The following is a 17022-nucleotide window of genomic DNA, read 5'->3' as shown; positions in this document are numbered from 1 at the left end:
AAACTTTTCTAGAAAGCAAATTCCTTTACATAAAACGGATACATGTAAGGCCTCACCCTCATATTCTAAGAAACAACATCGATCTTTTTCTTCATCCGCACGTTTGAGGTAATCTCGCCAATAGAGGTCATTGCTAGCCCATTTTCTTGATCTTGGTCGCGATCCATCACCTGCCCATCTTCATAAAGCTCGTCAACTTCTTTAAGGGTGTTGGACCATCGAAGGCTCTCAGACAATCGCCTTGAATCCTCAGGCCACGAAGCAAGGTCACGAACTCTTCCATCGCTCTTCTTATGTTTCTCATAATATATTCAGGCAACCGTATTATTTTCCACTTTATCAAGGAATCTGTATTCCATGACAAGCTTTCTAATTTAGTAATTGGACTTGAATCAATATCTCTTTCCTAAGATGCAAATGCAATGCAATCACAATCAAAACACAACAAAGGGGTTAGTACAAAACAGAAGTAAACAAGGAAAACAGAAGTACCTAATCGAGTGACTACTAGGGGTTTGGAGTGGCTCTACCTAGGTTAAGTTCCTAAGTCCATTATATGAGGTTTGGTTCTAGAGTCAAGGTACCCGAACCAGCAGATTCCTCGATCTTCACCCATTATAGGCTCATACATACCGAGTTCGGTTCAGGGGAATACATTTCCCTATGGCTGCACGGAGATGAAAATCTCACGAAGACATAGGTACAGATGTATCCCAAAAGTGATTTACTATCCTGCACGAAGGTGAAAACCTCACGAAGGAGTAACTTCTCACTCCCACTTAAAAGGACAAAACAGTCTTATGCAATATACAAATCAATTTACAATAATCATGCAAACAAGCGCAAAGAAAAGATCATAATTTTTCAAATCAAATTTTTAGTTTTCGACAATAAGACAGAAAATAATCAATTTTACGGCTTGACTCTCTAAGTGTCCCCAGTGGAGTCGCCAAGCTGTCGAAACTATTTTTTTGAAAAAAGGAATCGACTTTCGAAAATGGAAATGGAGTCGCCACCGATATTTTATTAAGGTGTGATCGGTTCACCATCAAAAATAAATTTTAGGTCTGCGAGATTTGAGAAAACAGGTTCAGGAGTCGGTTACGCACGAGGAAGGGTTAGCATCCTCGTAACGCCCAAAATTGGTACCGAATCGATTGTTTGATGTCTTAGTGTCGAAATTTTGAAAAGATTTTAAAATACGATCCTTCGAAAAGAAAATTCGAGTAAAATGAATTGGATGATAAGATTCGTTTGTTTCAAAGAAATAAATTATCGCACTCAGTAAGTTAGAGTGTAATATTTCAAATCTTCAAAGTTAAGTTTATCCTTTGACTTTTAAAACCTATGCATTTTGAGAAGGATATTAGATTATTTGGGTCAAATGAGGAACTCAAAACCCAGTAAGTTAGGGTTCGATTTCACAAAATTCCTAAATATCGAACATTGCCTTTATTTTTAAAATTCTCGTCTCAAGAAAATAACATATCATATCCAATGCGTTAGGACACAACGTGTCGAATTCCCGAGAATGGGTTTTTATTTGAAATTTGTATGTTTGAAAAATTTTCGATTATTTAGATTCGACGAGGAAAATTGGAACCCAATACGTTAGGGCTCAATTCTCTCGAGGATTCCAAACTTCGAGTATTTTGAAGATTTTTGAATAAATTGGTTTTGATACTCAAATGATATTAAGCATAACTTTTTTAACGAATAAAGTATGACGGAGCAATAATGTACATCGTGAAGTGATAATTCGTAAATTTAAATATACACCAATGTATGTAGTATAACCAAGTAAATAAGCAATACAATACATAGGAGCGATAATTTCATACCCCACATTGTACAACATTCAAAGATTAAACGAATCATTAACCAACTTCAAAGATTTACTACATGAATAATAATATTTAGATGAATTTTGAAACAAATGTTATGAAAACTAAGGTACGTAATAATATACATGTATTAATTTAAATAAGTAATGCATAGGGATTGAAAAACTTTATAAAAATAATGATCTATATAATAATATGTAAAAGTTGAAATATACAAAATATTAAAAAGGTAAATTTTAAAACAAAAAAACAAAACATCAAAATATATATATATATAAGTTAAAATAAAATAAAATAACAAATTTAAAAGGAATAATCCGTGCACAAAAAAAATCATTTAAAATTAATATATTATTATATATATACATACGTTACTAAAAATATTATATGTACCTATATATAAAAACTATGAGATATTATTATAAAAATTTTGAAATTAATTATATATATGTATGTATACATGAACAAAAAATATGTATAAATTATGCTAAGATAGTATATAAAACATATATAAAAATGTTTATAAAATTAAGTAATGAATACATAAAATAATATTATATAACAAAAGCATTTAGTAAAATTAGGTTAACCGATATATATATATAAAATACTAATAATTATAATAACAACAAATGAAACTAATAATAATAAATCAGTTAATTTAATGAAAATGGATTTATTTTGAATTCAAACAAAATTCTAAGGGTTGATTTGAAATAAATAAACAAACATATGTATTGAAAACCATTGAATATCATGGGGACCATTATGGCAATTTAACGCAAAATCCTCTTCGGCTAACGGATTGGAATTCTCAAAACGACACCGTTCTAAACTGTACTTAATTGAAATCTGAATCAAATATAATGTATAAATTAAAAATTTAAGAAAAACCAAATTGAAATGAAAACAAAATGCGGAGGGATTAAGTGCGCAAATAGCCCCTCAGACCCAAAACGCGCGGATCCTTCCCTCGGGTCGGGTCACCGCCCGGGTCACAGGCCATTAAACGACGCCGTTTCACATCACGCATTTAAGCTAAATTTCTTTTAAAAACCATTTGTATCAGCAAAAATAAAAACAAACATAAAAGGAAAAGACTTAAACTCTCTGCTAGGGTTTTAACCCCAGCGTTTGCGCCGCTCGGAGGCTCCGTCGGTCCTCGCCTCACCGTCCTCGCTCGAACTCCGATCACAACGAAGTGAACGTGGACTTAATCGGCGCCAAGAAGGCAAATCCCTCCATTTCCCTCTCTTTATTTATTACTATTAAAAATATTATATATGAAACAGAGATAAAACCGAAGGAAAAAGAACTCGAAAAAATAAATCACCTTTAGAAAACTGATTTTCTATTTCTTTTCCAAAATTTTTTCTCATACAATATTTTCATGTGTGTAAACTTACAAGAATGAATCAATCAGCCTTTTATATTGTCGAATATTACAAAAATGGTTTTTTCCTCTTTTCTTTTTTTCTATTATTTCTTATGTTTTTTTATATCTGCTGGCCTATTATTGTTGTTGTTTTGCTGTGTTGTTTTCGTCTTCTTTGCAAGTACGGAGGCCAGCTGGTATACGGAGCCGTATGGTGATGTGGCGCGGAGGCTCGATGGGTACTGAAAGCAGGAGCGACGGGTGAGGCGTGTGAAGGCATCGTGCGTGTGCGAAGGAAAGCAGAGAGGCGCTACTGCTGCGGCGCTGGGAGCCATGCTGCTAGGGTTTCTGATTCATTTTTGTGTTCGGCTTGTAACACGATTGGGCTAGGGATTGTATTTGGGTTTAGGCTGATGGGTTAATTAGGCTTAGGTTAGGTTTGGGCTAGGGTTTGGGTCTGGTGTTGGTTTTCTCGGGTTTGGGTATTAGGCCTACTATCGAGTTTGGAAAATGTATTTTAGGTTTGGGTAATGGGTTAATTATTGTAACTGGATTGATATTATTGGACTTTTAATTTTTATTTGGCTTTATATATTTTTTCTTAAATGTTTGTGGGCCGGGCAAATTTGGGTTATTACAAATACCATTAATTAATTTAAGTATTTTATTTTAATTAAAATATTAATTTAAATTTTAAGAATTATAAACGGGCAAATTACATATAAAAGCCCATTTTTTTTAAAAAATTACTGAAATTGACCCGATATATAATTATTTACCGAAATGGCCCAATTTCTCGAAAGCGCGTCCACGTCAGCGTGATGTCAGGGGACGTGGCAGAAAAACACATCCCTGAGGAAGCGTTTTGCCTACGTGGACAGAAATCGCTCCCTCAAGGGTGCATTTTCCTGCCACGTAATGCTCCATTGGGGACGCGTTTTGCCCGTGCGTGAATAGTAGCAATGACTACTTTTTTCCCCAACGGTAAAAAAAAAACTATAAAAACCCCCCCACCTTCATTTTTTTCACAACTAAATCCTTTCTCTCAATTTCTCTCTAATATTCTTTCAATTTCCTTTCAATTTCCTCTCAAATTCCTCTCAAATTTCTATTTAAAATAGCTTTAATTTTTTTAATTATTTTTAAAAAAGTTTTAAATTTTATTTTTTTGAATTTTTTTTAAATTGTAAAAATTTGTACCAATTTAGCAATGGCCGGAGAATTGATTCGTCTTGATGACAAGCATATATCCGTCGAACAAATGAAAATGGTAAGTGTTAAATTTAATTTTTAAATATTATTTAATATTTTTTTATTTATGCAATTTTAAATAATTAGTATTTTATTATTTGTTATAAAAGTCTGTAGATCGGATATTGCAATGTTATATCCATAATATGCATGGTCCTCCATCACCGTTGGTAGAGAATTACTTGTGGGAGGTGGGTTTTTGGCACGTGGCGATGGTAGGCCAAGGATGCAAGTTGGACTCGAAACTTATCAGTGCGTTGATTGAGAGATGGAGACCCGAGACGCACACATTACATCTTCCATGTGGAGATGCACTATCACTTTGGAAGATGTCGATTTGCAATTGGGATTGCCGGTGGACGGGTACACAGTCACTGGGTCTGTTCAATCTGGTGATTGGGGAGCGGTATGCTACGAGTTTTTGGGCGCTATTCCGGAGAATATTAACGGAGGTCTGATCGAGATAGGCTGGTTAGGAGACACATTCTCGGATCCGGATGATAATTCAACCGAACTAGAAAGAATTCGATATGCTTGGGCATACATTCTTCAGATAATTGGAGGTTATCTGATGTCGGACTTGTCACAGAACCTCGTGTATCTAAGATGGCTGCTGAAACTCATTGATTTTTGAGCAGTTGGTGAATTTAGTTGGGGGTCTACCGTGTTGGCAATATTGTACCAGGAGATGTGCGGGGAGGTTGCTTGTCATTACTGCAGTCATGGGCACGGTTTCGCTTTCCATTTTTACGTCCTCAAGTGGACCACCAGTATACATTCCCACTAATAACGAGGTAAATTTTATATTAGATTTTACAATTATTACGTAGATTTAAAATATAATCGAATGCTAAAAATTTATTTAATTAGGCGGAACCATCCGGCTAGTTATGCTTGATTACCTACCTCTCTTGAAGATAGACGGCTTCTATTGGACTAACGGTCGAAAACACAAGTAAGTATTAAATAAAATAGTTATTTCCATCATTAGATAGTCAATTGGTATAACCCGTATTTAGTATATAACTAATATTTCCATCATGACCATATTTTCAATAGACACCATACGAGGATCCGACAATTCGGGCAGAAATTCCAAATGAGTACTTCCAAAATCCAAACGCTTGGCATGTGAAAGTCCCATTGGTCAACTTTACGACTGTGGAGATGCACCAGTCGGCCAGAGTATTACGACAATTTGGATTCCGACAATCGATTCCCATGGCACTTGAGGTGTTGGATGACCATCACAAAATCGACCTACGTCAATTGCATACGGATTGGCCTAGATTCTGGTCATGCTACATCCAAATGTGGGAAGATCGTTATGATTATATACCAACTCGGGAACCAATCATCGTTCCAGAGTTAGCGTGCGTGCCGGAATACATGCCATGGTTTATGATCCATAGCAAGCCGTATTCCACACCGCTACCAAACATGGGTTGTTCTGTATTTTGTAACCCACTAACCGAGTGACGAGCAGGGGTCGCGTATACCTCTCGAACACCAGTCGCAAGTGCATCATTTGGCGATGTAAATTGTACATATAACTCAATATAGGGTGCTCCACTAGCAAGATGAGTCTGCACCATTGCCTCCAAGCTACGAGCACCTTTTATGTCGAACGAGTCATATGTCACCAGATCAACAGAAGAACAAAATCGATACGTAATAGACAGAACTTTCATTGGCGTCGCTCCGAATATTTTAAGCCTAATTCTTTTACAAAGTTCTGTCAAATCTATGTTCTGGTTAAAAACCAGTCGCACTGTATTCTCCGATAAAAAAAATAACACCGTTCTCGGTGTGGCAAACCTCACCATCATAGTAAATAACAGCACTAATACGTTCACTCATATTCAATTTCTATCCTTCTTAGCCTCTCTAATTTTTTTTTGTAAGTTATGCAATTTGAGAAAAAATTTTGCATCATTTATAGCCTCAGCCAAACATGCTCTACTCTAGCAAAAGCGCGTCCACGTGGGATCTTCTTTCAGTACTTCTGCTGACAAAGCATCCTGCTTAAGGCGTTTTAGACACTATTTTCTCAGAAACGTCTACTCGAAATTATTTTTTCGGGAGCTACTGTAGAAAAAACGCGTCCACGTGGGATCTTCTTTTAGTACTTCTGCTGACAAAACATCCTGCTTAAAGCATTTTTTACACTATTTGCTCAAAAACATCTACTCGAAATTATTTTTTCAGGAGCTACTGTAGCAAAAGCGCGTCCACGTGGGAGCTTCTTTCAGTACTTCTGCTGACAAAGCATCCTGCTTAAAGCGTTTTTTACACTATTTGCTCAGAAACGTCAACTCGAAATTATTTTTTCAGGAGCTACTGTAGCAAAAGCGCGTCTATGTGGGAGCTTCTTTCAGTACTTCTGCTGACAAAGCATCCTGCTTAAAGCTTTTTTGACACTATTTGCTCAGAAATGCCTACTCGAAATTATTTTTTCAAGAGCTACTGTAGCAAAAGCGCGTCCACGTGGGAGCTTCTTTAAATTAACAAATAATTTAATTAAGTAACCCTAAACCCTAAACCTTAATTTATTTGAGTTTTTGCTTAAAACCCCTAAACACTAACTCCTAATCAAATTTTATAAAAAATTATAATTAATTTACTCAAGTAACATTTAACCCTAATTTATTTGATTTTTCCTTAAAAACCCTTAACTCTAAACCCTTATCTAATTTTTAAATAATTTTTAATTAAATTACTCAAGTAACTCTAAACCCTAATTTAATTAATTTTTTTATTAAAAAATAATAAATACGAAACCTAATTCAATTTTAAAAATTTTATAATTAATTTAATTGACAAACCCTAAACCCTAATCCTTTACTTATTTAATTTTTTCTCTAAAATCCTAAATTTTAAAAACATCAAAACCCTAACCTTAACCCTAACTTAATAATCCAAAACCCGAATTGCAAGATACACGGGCAAAACGCGTCCTTGGGGAAACGTTTTGCCTACTTGGACTTAAAGCGTGCCCTTGAGGGAGTGATTTCTATCCACATAGGCAAAACGCTTCCTCAAGGACGCGTTTTTCTGCCACATCCCCTGACATCGCGCTGACGTGGACGCGCTTTTCGGGAAATAGGGTCATTTCGGTAAATAATTATATACCGGGCCCATTTTAATAAATTAAAAAAACTTTTATATGTAATTGCTCATTATAAACATTATTAAAATTATTTATTAAATTCAAATTTATTATAAATGTGTATTATTTTGCCATAACTTTTTTTTTTAATTTTGTTGCTTTCTGACAGAATTGATGCTTGTTTGAATATTCAAAGATGCTTTAAAGTCGAAAGCTGTCAGCAACCATTAAAAAAATCCGGGAAAGAAACGTGGAAAATATTTTAAAGCTCATGTGGAAAATATACTTAAATCAATAAAATTAACTCCAAGATAAAAGAAACCATCAATCATAAATATAGATTTTTAAATAAATTTTTCTTCACCCAATGATATCAACAATAATTATTTTTATATTTGACCAGAATACCTTTCATGAATCAATATGTCACATGGTGACGGGTGAGGGACGATGCCACACCACTATGTCTATCACTTGCTCCGTACGTGAACTATCGTATCTTCTCTTGATTAGTAGGTAGAATATAAACTAAAAATACTGAAAATAAAAAAAAAGTTCTAATTTTTAAAGTAAAAATGAAAAACATTAAAGGAACATAAAAAAAAAACTTGTAGGCTGTTTGACCATCTAAAATCTTATCGGAAGATAAGAAATATCAAAACGCAAAAAGGACCAAATGTGAATTCCTGTTTCTTTTGGGTAAAAATAAAATGGTTGGTGCATGAGTTTGTTGAAGCCTGACAGCTTGCATTAATCTATTTAACTCCAGACTCAATTGCATTTGCATTTGCATAGCAACAAGAAGAAGAGAGAAGATGGAGATTGAAGCAAAGAGATGGGGTTTCCGTGGAAAGCAAGAGCTGAACGCAGCATCAGCCTCCACTGTGCGAGGATATCTCAACAAAATAATAGCCCGCATCAACAAAGATAATAGCTCTTCAGTCATTCGTCTTGGTCATGGTGACCCCTCTCATTTTCCAAGCTTCAAGACTACCCCTGCAGCTGAAGATGCCATTGTTGATGCTCTACGTTCGGCTAAGCATAATTGTTATGCGCCTTCTGCTGGTGTTCTTCCGGCAAGAAGGTTAGTTAGATTGAAAACTTTAAAAAGGTGTTATTGAAGTTTGTTTATGAGTGAATGGTCATCGACTTTGTTCGGTTTGAATTCCAACAGGGCAATTGCAGATTACCTCAACCGTGACCTTCCTTGCAAGTTATCACCGGATGATGTTTATCTCACAAGTGGGTGTAATCAAGCAATAGAAGTAGCAAGAAATGTTCTTTCCCGTCCTGGTGCCAATATTTTGCTTCCTAGACCGGGCTTCCCATACTATGAATCTTGTTCTGCTTATAATCATCTGGAAGTACGTCATTATGATCTTCTTCCTGAAAAAGGTTGGGAGGTTGATCTTGATGCTGTAGAGACTATTGCGGATGAGACTACGGTCGCTTTGGTTATTATAAACCCAGGCAACCCTTGTGGAAATGTCTTCAGCTATGAACAGTTGCACAAGGTTAAAAAAGCTTTTAGAGTAATTTGCTGACTCTTCCCAAAACAAGATGTTGATTAGTATTTTCTTATTGAATCTTAGGTTGCAGAGACAGCAAGAAAGCTTGGGATTTTGGTTATTTCTGATGAAGCTTACGACAATCTGGCATTGGAAGCACTCGTTATGTGCCAATGCGAGTATTGGGGTCAACCGTGCCTGTTCTCACCCTGGGGTCTATATCAAAGAGATGGATCGTTCCAGGATGGCGCCTGGGGTGGATTGTCACAAGCGATCCCAATAGCATTCTTAAAAAATCTGGGGTTGTCCCTTATTTCTTTTATATTTCTTTGGTTTAAGATATGTGGTGCTATATTTAAAAGTTGAGATCATGTTAAGTTAATGATCTAATTTGGCTCTTATCAGGTAATTGATTCGATCGCAGAATTCCTCAATGTCTCTTCTGATCCGGCTACCTTTATCCAGGTTTGGTAATCAAAGATACTTTTGTTAAGACACACATTTACACTGGCAAATTAGAATTCCCGTCATTTTTTATGAAACAGGCAGCGATTCCTCAAATCCTGGAGAATACAAAGGAGGATTTTTTCTCAAAGATTATCAGCACCCTGAGGAAATGTGCTGATATATGCTACAATAGAATTGAAGAGATACCTTCCTTAACTTGTCCAAAGAAACCGGAAGGATCAATGTCTGTAATGGTAAGGGAGTTGTTTGATGTTCATGATGTATGCTGAAGAAATTAGAATAGTATTTTTATTAGTAAGCTTTAAACGCAGGTGAAGTTGAACCTATCAATGTTGGAAGACATTAATGATGATATGGATTTCTGCCTCAAGTTAGCTGAAGAAGAATCAGTCGTTGTTCTACCAGGTAATGTAATGTAGTTTTCATAGGAACTGATAGTGTTGAGGGAGAATCCGTTTTGTCTTTTCAGCAATCAATTTGGACCTCAAACAATGGAAGTATGATTAGCCAAGTGGTAGTGTTTTTACTAATTAAGACCTTTTAAGGGTATGGGTTCAAACCCTACCAAGATCAAAATGATAAAAACATTTTTTTGGTGGACCTAGACACTCTCCTTAGAGTTGGAAGATAAAATCTCGGAACTAAAATCAAGTATAGATATCCTAAGTAAAATACATCTACTGTTTGAGATTCGGATCAGTTGCTCAAAAAAGGGCACACCAAAGACTTCAACGGATTCACCCTCAACAGATAGTGTTTTACTGAAAAACAAAGAATGAATGGATGCAGGGATGGCAATGGGATTGAAGAACTGGCTTCGCATTACTTTTGCTATTGAACCTTCTCTTCTCCAAGAAGGGTTGGGAAGGATAAAAGGCTTTTGCCAAAGGCATGCCAAGAAGCAATAAAATAACGGGAGTAGATTGGTGTTTGTGTTGGATTTCATAACCCAAATAAATTTGCTGGTTACCGATAAATTATTGGCTGGCCTTAAATGATCCCGTTTGTATCTGTTATTTTGCCCATCAACTGCTTTGTGGTTTATAAAGTTTAAGATTTTATTTTTAATATTATTATCAAAAGATAAAATTACTTAACAAGTTATTGTGTATGTTATTTTAATATTCTACTAGATTTTTTATTAGGCAATGCATGGTTTGGGTGATTTTCACTGTTTTAGTATCAAGATCCACTATTTTGATTGAAGATGTTGAGAATTTCTCATTTTTTGAGTCGAAATCTTTTGAGCTGAGCATTTCAACCATAAATTTTATGTATTCTTTTTGGTTTTGGCTTGAGCCAACAACGTGTTGACAGTCGATTTCGCTTAAAGAAATTTGGCAGTAGTTTAGTTCGGGCATCATCCAAATACTTGGACTCATATTTTTTGTCATTGAATTTGTTCCACCTTTTTTTTGAAATTTCGAATTAGCAATGTGATTCTCATGTATTGTTCATGTTTGTAAGTAAAATTCCAAGATATAATCCAAGAAATACTCAATTTTGAAAAGAAATGGATTGTTTTGTATATGTATTTTTTGTATGGTTTTGGCTAAAATTTGTCAAAAAAATTTAGGCCATATATTTTGAATTTTTTCTAGTAAGATATCAAAAGAAGATGAAATGTACCAATTCCACTATATTTAAAATCAATTTGGGAATTGTAAAGAATAAATAAAGGCACATGGTTTCCTTTTATATGATAAAAAAAAATCAATTTAGAAATTTGTATTGGATGTCATACTTGAAATATATGAGCTAAGAGTGTCTCATATGTTGGTTGTTGATAAGACAGACATTATACTAGACTATTTGATAGCCCCAATATGTAAAATATGAGTGATGGTCTATTTTGGTGGTGAATTTTGTTAGATTTTTTTTTTGAGAGTTTGGGTTTTCACCCAAATCTTTTGGTCTAAGAATTTTAATTATTTGGATTGTTGAATGGTTAATAAAGTTAGGGTCTTTTGGATCTATGTAGTGTTTGAACAAATATTGATTCAGTTTGAACCAATACATTTTCATAATATTGTTGGGTTTTTTTTGTAAGTTTGATGGCTTAAAATGTCATCCTTTAAGAAGTACTTTGATACCAATATGTGAAGGTTTTTCAAAAAATTCTTCCTCCATAATGACTTTTTTTTCAAAAATATTTATTTGTAAAATATTGTAAGGATTTTTGTCTAATAGTATGTGGAGATGCTAAAAATACTACTTCTTTTGGAAAAACCTCTTGAAGAGATTTTCTTTTGAAATATTTTTGAGAGATTATGGTTTATATAAAACAATCTCTCTATTTCTTTTTTTGAAATTTTGGTTGCTTCAACAAACAATGTGTTTGAGAGGAGTTTTCTTTTTGGATTGGGCTATAACTAATGTCATTTATGGGGATTAAGAGAGAGATTCGATCCATTTTTTTTTATTTGAGAACTGATTTCATTTAGGTTTTGTGCATTTTAGAGGGATGCTTCATTTGAGGTTATTGATGAGGATGATCCTTAATTTTCTTCTTGCAAACAAATTTCATAGCATGATTTGATGATTTGGGGATATGTTTGTTTTGTAGGAGGATTCTTTTATTTTTTCTTTTCCATTGTCTTTTTTGTTTGGGGCATTTTTGAAGGAATTCTCTAGTGAGAAAATTAGGCAAAGAATTAGTTTCTCCTTTGATATATCAAATTTCAAAATTAAAAATACTCAAAATTGCTTGTTATCTTGCAAAAATTTGTTTTGAAGTAATATTTTAAACATCCTTCTATAAAACTTCTTTTACGGATTTGCAATTAATTCGTGAAAGAATTTTTTGATTTAATAAATCACTCTAAAATTTTGTAATACACAAAAAAATCGATAAAATTTCTTTTTTGATTATACTATAATTTTTCCAAGCTAGATTTTAGTGTCTAGATGTAAACTGGACTATTTGTTCTTTTCCACTCTAGATCCATTTTAAGATCCCATCATACCTTATCTTACAAGAATATGTTTCTACTATTTTGAAGGTGGTTGCATCAGCTTTATCCCAGTGCCTTAGAGAATTTCCCTTGAGAGTTCTCACTTTCGAGAGATAGGTCGACTTATGCAGCTTTGAAGTAAAGAAATTGCCTAAGGCCACACAGTTTGTCAAACTAAAGTTCTAATCCTGTGACACAAGCACGAGGCTTGAGCCCAAAAGCTTAATTTAGTTCAAACAGGTCGATTCTTTCCTCTTACGCATGGTATTAGACCCAATTTGGTTTTGCTTTTTATATTTTTTATTTTATTTTATTTTATTTATTTATTGTTTTAGTCAAACTAAGTTACTTGATTTCTTCGATCTCTTAACCTTAGAATCAAATCAGACTTTCTTAATGTTTTTAGTAAATATGTATTTTTTTTTATTTTCGGCATGCATGGTGCCTATAAATACCAAGTATGATCGCCTTCAAAATGACTCAAACTGTAATAGCTCAGTTTTTAGTGGTGCCAAAAAAGGCAGTTTTAGAACCCCAATTTTCGTAAACTAGGCTAGTAAATATAAAATATAAATATTTACTGAGTTGGTATAACAGAATATTAAAGTTTAGTCCTTCAATTTTTGCCTATTAATTGCTTAATTAAGGTATATGAACTAAATTATAAAAGTCTTATCGCTATAGATTTTTAAATAACTAAAGGTTCCAAATGGTAAATAAACCATTTTATTTTATTAGATAGTGGAAAATGATGTTGTCATCTACCAATTTCAGTTAATTACAATTAAGGTTAATTAATTAAAATTAATTAACTTTTAATTAAAGTATATAAGACAAAATAAAGAAAAAAAAGATAGCATCTTTTCTTCATCTTATTCTTTTGGCTGAAACTTGAAGGAAAGAAAAAATTAGAAAGTTTTCACCATTCGGTCCTCAATTGTTAATGTAATTCATGTAACACCCCAAACTCAGTCTAAACGTTATGACCGAATCTGGCGATGTCACATTGTAACACCCCTTACCCGTATTCGACGCCGGAATAGGGTACGAGGCATTACTAGAAGACATACATTTGCATACGTATTAAACCGGGTTACAAAATTTCATCCTAATTAAAACTTTTAAATTATTAACGTGCTTTTATAATTCTTTACAACATATCCTCGAAATATTATATTCATAACAAATAGGGCCTATGAGACCCGATACTTACTCATGTAATTCAATGCTTCACTTCCATTTCATTCAATTCACAATTTCTCATGTTCACAATTCAAATCAATTTCTCAATCCAATATATATTTCAATACCACAATAATTCTTTTAATTCAAATCATATCACTAGAAACTTTCATTTGATTCATGTACAATTCAATATCGTTAAGATCAATACTAATACGTATTCACCATTTAACTCAACGTTTATCGATTATACCATTCATTAACACATTTATAAAATTCTTAGTATTGCAATGAAAACATCACTTAAGCTTAAATAACAACATCAAATCAACTCATCATTGCCTTTTTCGTCATTTTATTCTTCAAGTATGAACTTAGTATTTCATTTCCTTTCCACACCCATTTCTTACAAATATCACACAAAACAATAACATATCATTCAACCATAGTCACAAGCTAGTACATTTAAACATAATTCTTTTTGGAATTAACCACATGATAAACCATTTCAATAAAGATTACATAATCTAAACCTTATCACCCTTTCATGATCACAAGCATATACCCATCTAGGCACTTACCATTTCAATGCATAACTTATAAATTTAACGTGGCGTAATTCAGCCACAACTTGGCCAAAGCCTAAGCGTATACACCATACATGTTAGCCAAATAAACATATAACGTAAGTATTATAAGTATGGCCGAGTTCAACATTTATTCATGTATCAAACTTGCCAACATAAGTTAATCCATAAACCATTCATGGCCTTACTTCATATCAAATCATATACCAAATATACCACACACACATACTATGAAACTTTATTTTCCCATATGAGCTTAAACCATGACCAATAATACACAAATATAAGCATCACTTCTATTTCATCGTTTATCGATTATAATCGAGCATATGACTAATTATACACAAATCATTCGTATATTTTATTTTCCTCCTCCTCTCCATTCCACATCCTTAGTGTACATAACACTCTTAGAAATAACATTTTCTATAGTTTCACTATTCACTTACATGTATACTTAAAACTGTCTCTTCGAGTCAGAGTCACTTAATTATTTTTACCCAGAGCTAAAGAGCTCCAAATTAAGAACCGTTAATTTTTCCTAAAACTAGATCCACATATATTCTTACCATAAAATTTTCATAATTTTTGGTTTAGCCAAATAGTACAGTTTATTCTTTAAATATTCCCCTATTTCACTGCTCAACAGTTCTGACCTCTCTTCACTAAAAATTAATTATCTCATTTTACAGAATTCGGATATTATTTTTGTTTGTTTCTCTTGAAAATAGATTCACTGAAGATTCTAAACATATAAATTTTAGCCCATAATTATTTTTTTACAATTTTTGACAATTTTCCAAAGTCAGAACAAGGGATTCCAAAATCATTCTAACCCTATCTCACTAAAATTCAAATATCTCAAAATATGTAACTCTGTTGATTTCTCTGTTTCTTTTATATGAAAATAGACTCAATAAGATTTAATCTCATATCTAATTCAACTTCTAATTCTATTTTTACCATTTTTTGTGATTTTTCAAAGTCACACAACTATTGCTGTTCAAAACTGTTTTATTTCTAAATTTGCTCTTTAATAGTTTCATTACTTCTTTTCATCTTACTCAAGGGTCGATTAAATATCGAGATCAATATTCATCACGTAACCTTATTCGATTTACATACAGTTTCACTTATCCAATTTCCTCGATGAACACTTCGGAATATTAACCGTTACACGGTGGAATTAGCACTTAGCAACCACCTCATGTTCAAAGGATCCCGGTGGAATCAGCACTTAGCAACCACCTCATGTTCAAAGGATCCCGGTGGATCAGCACTTAGCAACCACCTTATAATCAATGATACGAGGAATCAGCACATAGCAACCCTTTCACAATCAAGGATACGATGGAATCAGCACTTAGGAACCACCTTTATAAACAATAATTCGGGGAATTTACACTTTGTCAAGATGCATTGAAATTTATTACTAAAGTGAGAGTACATCAGAGTATTTAATAAAAAGGTTTATTAACTACTAATGATAACTGCTAACTGATACTAACAACCTAACTGCTTTGGACTAACTGACTCTTATCCATAACATGGCTATTACTTCTTGACGTTCCTTGCTCCTGCATGACATCTCCTCCTATGGAAACCACCCCGAGTTTCTTCCTGAATTTTTCAAACAACCCTACAGCCAAGGGCTTGGTCAATATGTCAGCAATCTGATCATATCCAGAAACATGACCAACTTGTAGTGAACCATCCACCACTTTTTCCCTTACAAAGAACAAATCTAGTTCCACATGTTTAAACTTGGAATGCATGACTAGATTGTTTGCTACAGCAATGGCAGCTGTGCTGTCACACCAAACCAGATCTTTCTTTGGAAGCAAAACACCTAATTCTGTCAACAACAATCGAATCCACGTTATTTCAGCAGTGACATGAGCCAAGCTTCGATACTCAGCTTCCTCAGTGGATCATGACACCACTTGTTGTTTCTTGGAGCTCCAAGAAACTAAGTTTCCTCCAAGAAAAACACAAAACTAGAGGTAGGCCGACGATCGTCAACATCAGAACCTCAACTCGCATCCAAATATGCTTCAAAAACTCCTTGAGCTTATGAAACCAGGCACGAGGGGCCTGTTTAAGGCCGTAAAGAGCCTTTCGCGACCTGCAAACAAGAGGACGACCAATCGTAGACTGTTGCTCAAACCCTGGTGGTTGCATCATGTAAATTTCCTCATGCAAGTCCCCATTTAAAAAAGCATTGTTAATGTCAACTTCACGAAGAGACCAGCCACGAGATACTCAAGAGCAAAGACGGTTCAGATTGTTGTTGGCTTAACCACAGGGCTGAAAGTCTGCCAAAAATCAACACCAGCCTCTTGTAAATATCCTTTAACTACGAAACGTCTTTTGTACCGAGCTATGGATCCATTTGCATGCCTCTTTAGTTTAAAAATCCATTTACACCCAACGGCCCGACGACCTTCAGGTAGCACAACAAGCTCCCACGTGTTGTTGGCTATCAACGCGTCATATTATGCTTGTGCAACTGCAGTCCAAGCCGGACTTTGAAGGGCCTCCATGATATTGGAAGGTTCTTTTTCAGTCAACACTGTGGTGAACAATTTTGGTTTAAAAATACCATTTTTGGAACGGGTGCACATCGACTGACGATTTACAGGAGTTGCCTGTACACTAGAATTTGGCACATTAGATGCTAGTGAGGTTCCCTCAGAACCGAACTCCTCTGACGAGGGTATGGGAGTAGAAGAGTGTGGACTATG

At 34.3% G+C, this 17022-nt stretch overlaps 1 pseudogene; it reads left to right on the top strand.

Moving 5' to 3' along the window:
- The first annotated feature begins 8212 nt into the window (after positions 1 to 8212).
- On the top strand, positions 8213 to 10623 carry LOC107909274 (tyrosine aminotransferase-like; annotated as a pseudogene).
- The last annotated feature ends 6399 nt before the right edge of the window (positions 10624 to 17022 follow it).

This window comes from Gossypium hirsutum, chromosome D02, assembly GCF_007990345.1.
Source record: "Gossypium hirsutum isolate 1008001.06 chromosome D02, Gossypium_hirsutum_v2.1, whole genome shotgun sequence".
Classification (NCBI taxonomy): domain Eukaryota; kingdom Viridiplantae; phylum Streptophyta; class Magnoliopsida; order Malvales; family Malvaceae; genus Gossypium; species Gossypium hirsutum.
The sequence above is the reverse complement of the archived record's forward strand: the minus strand, read 5'-3'. Positions and strand labels throughout refer to the sequence as shown.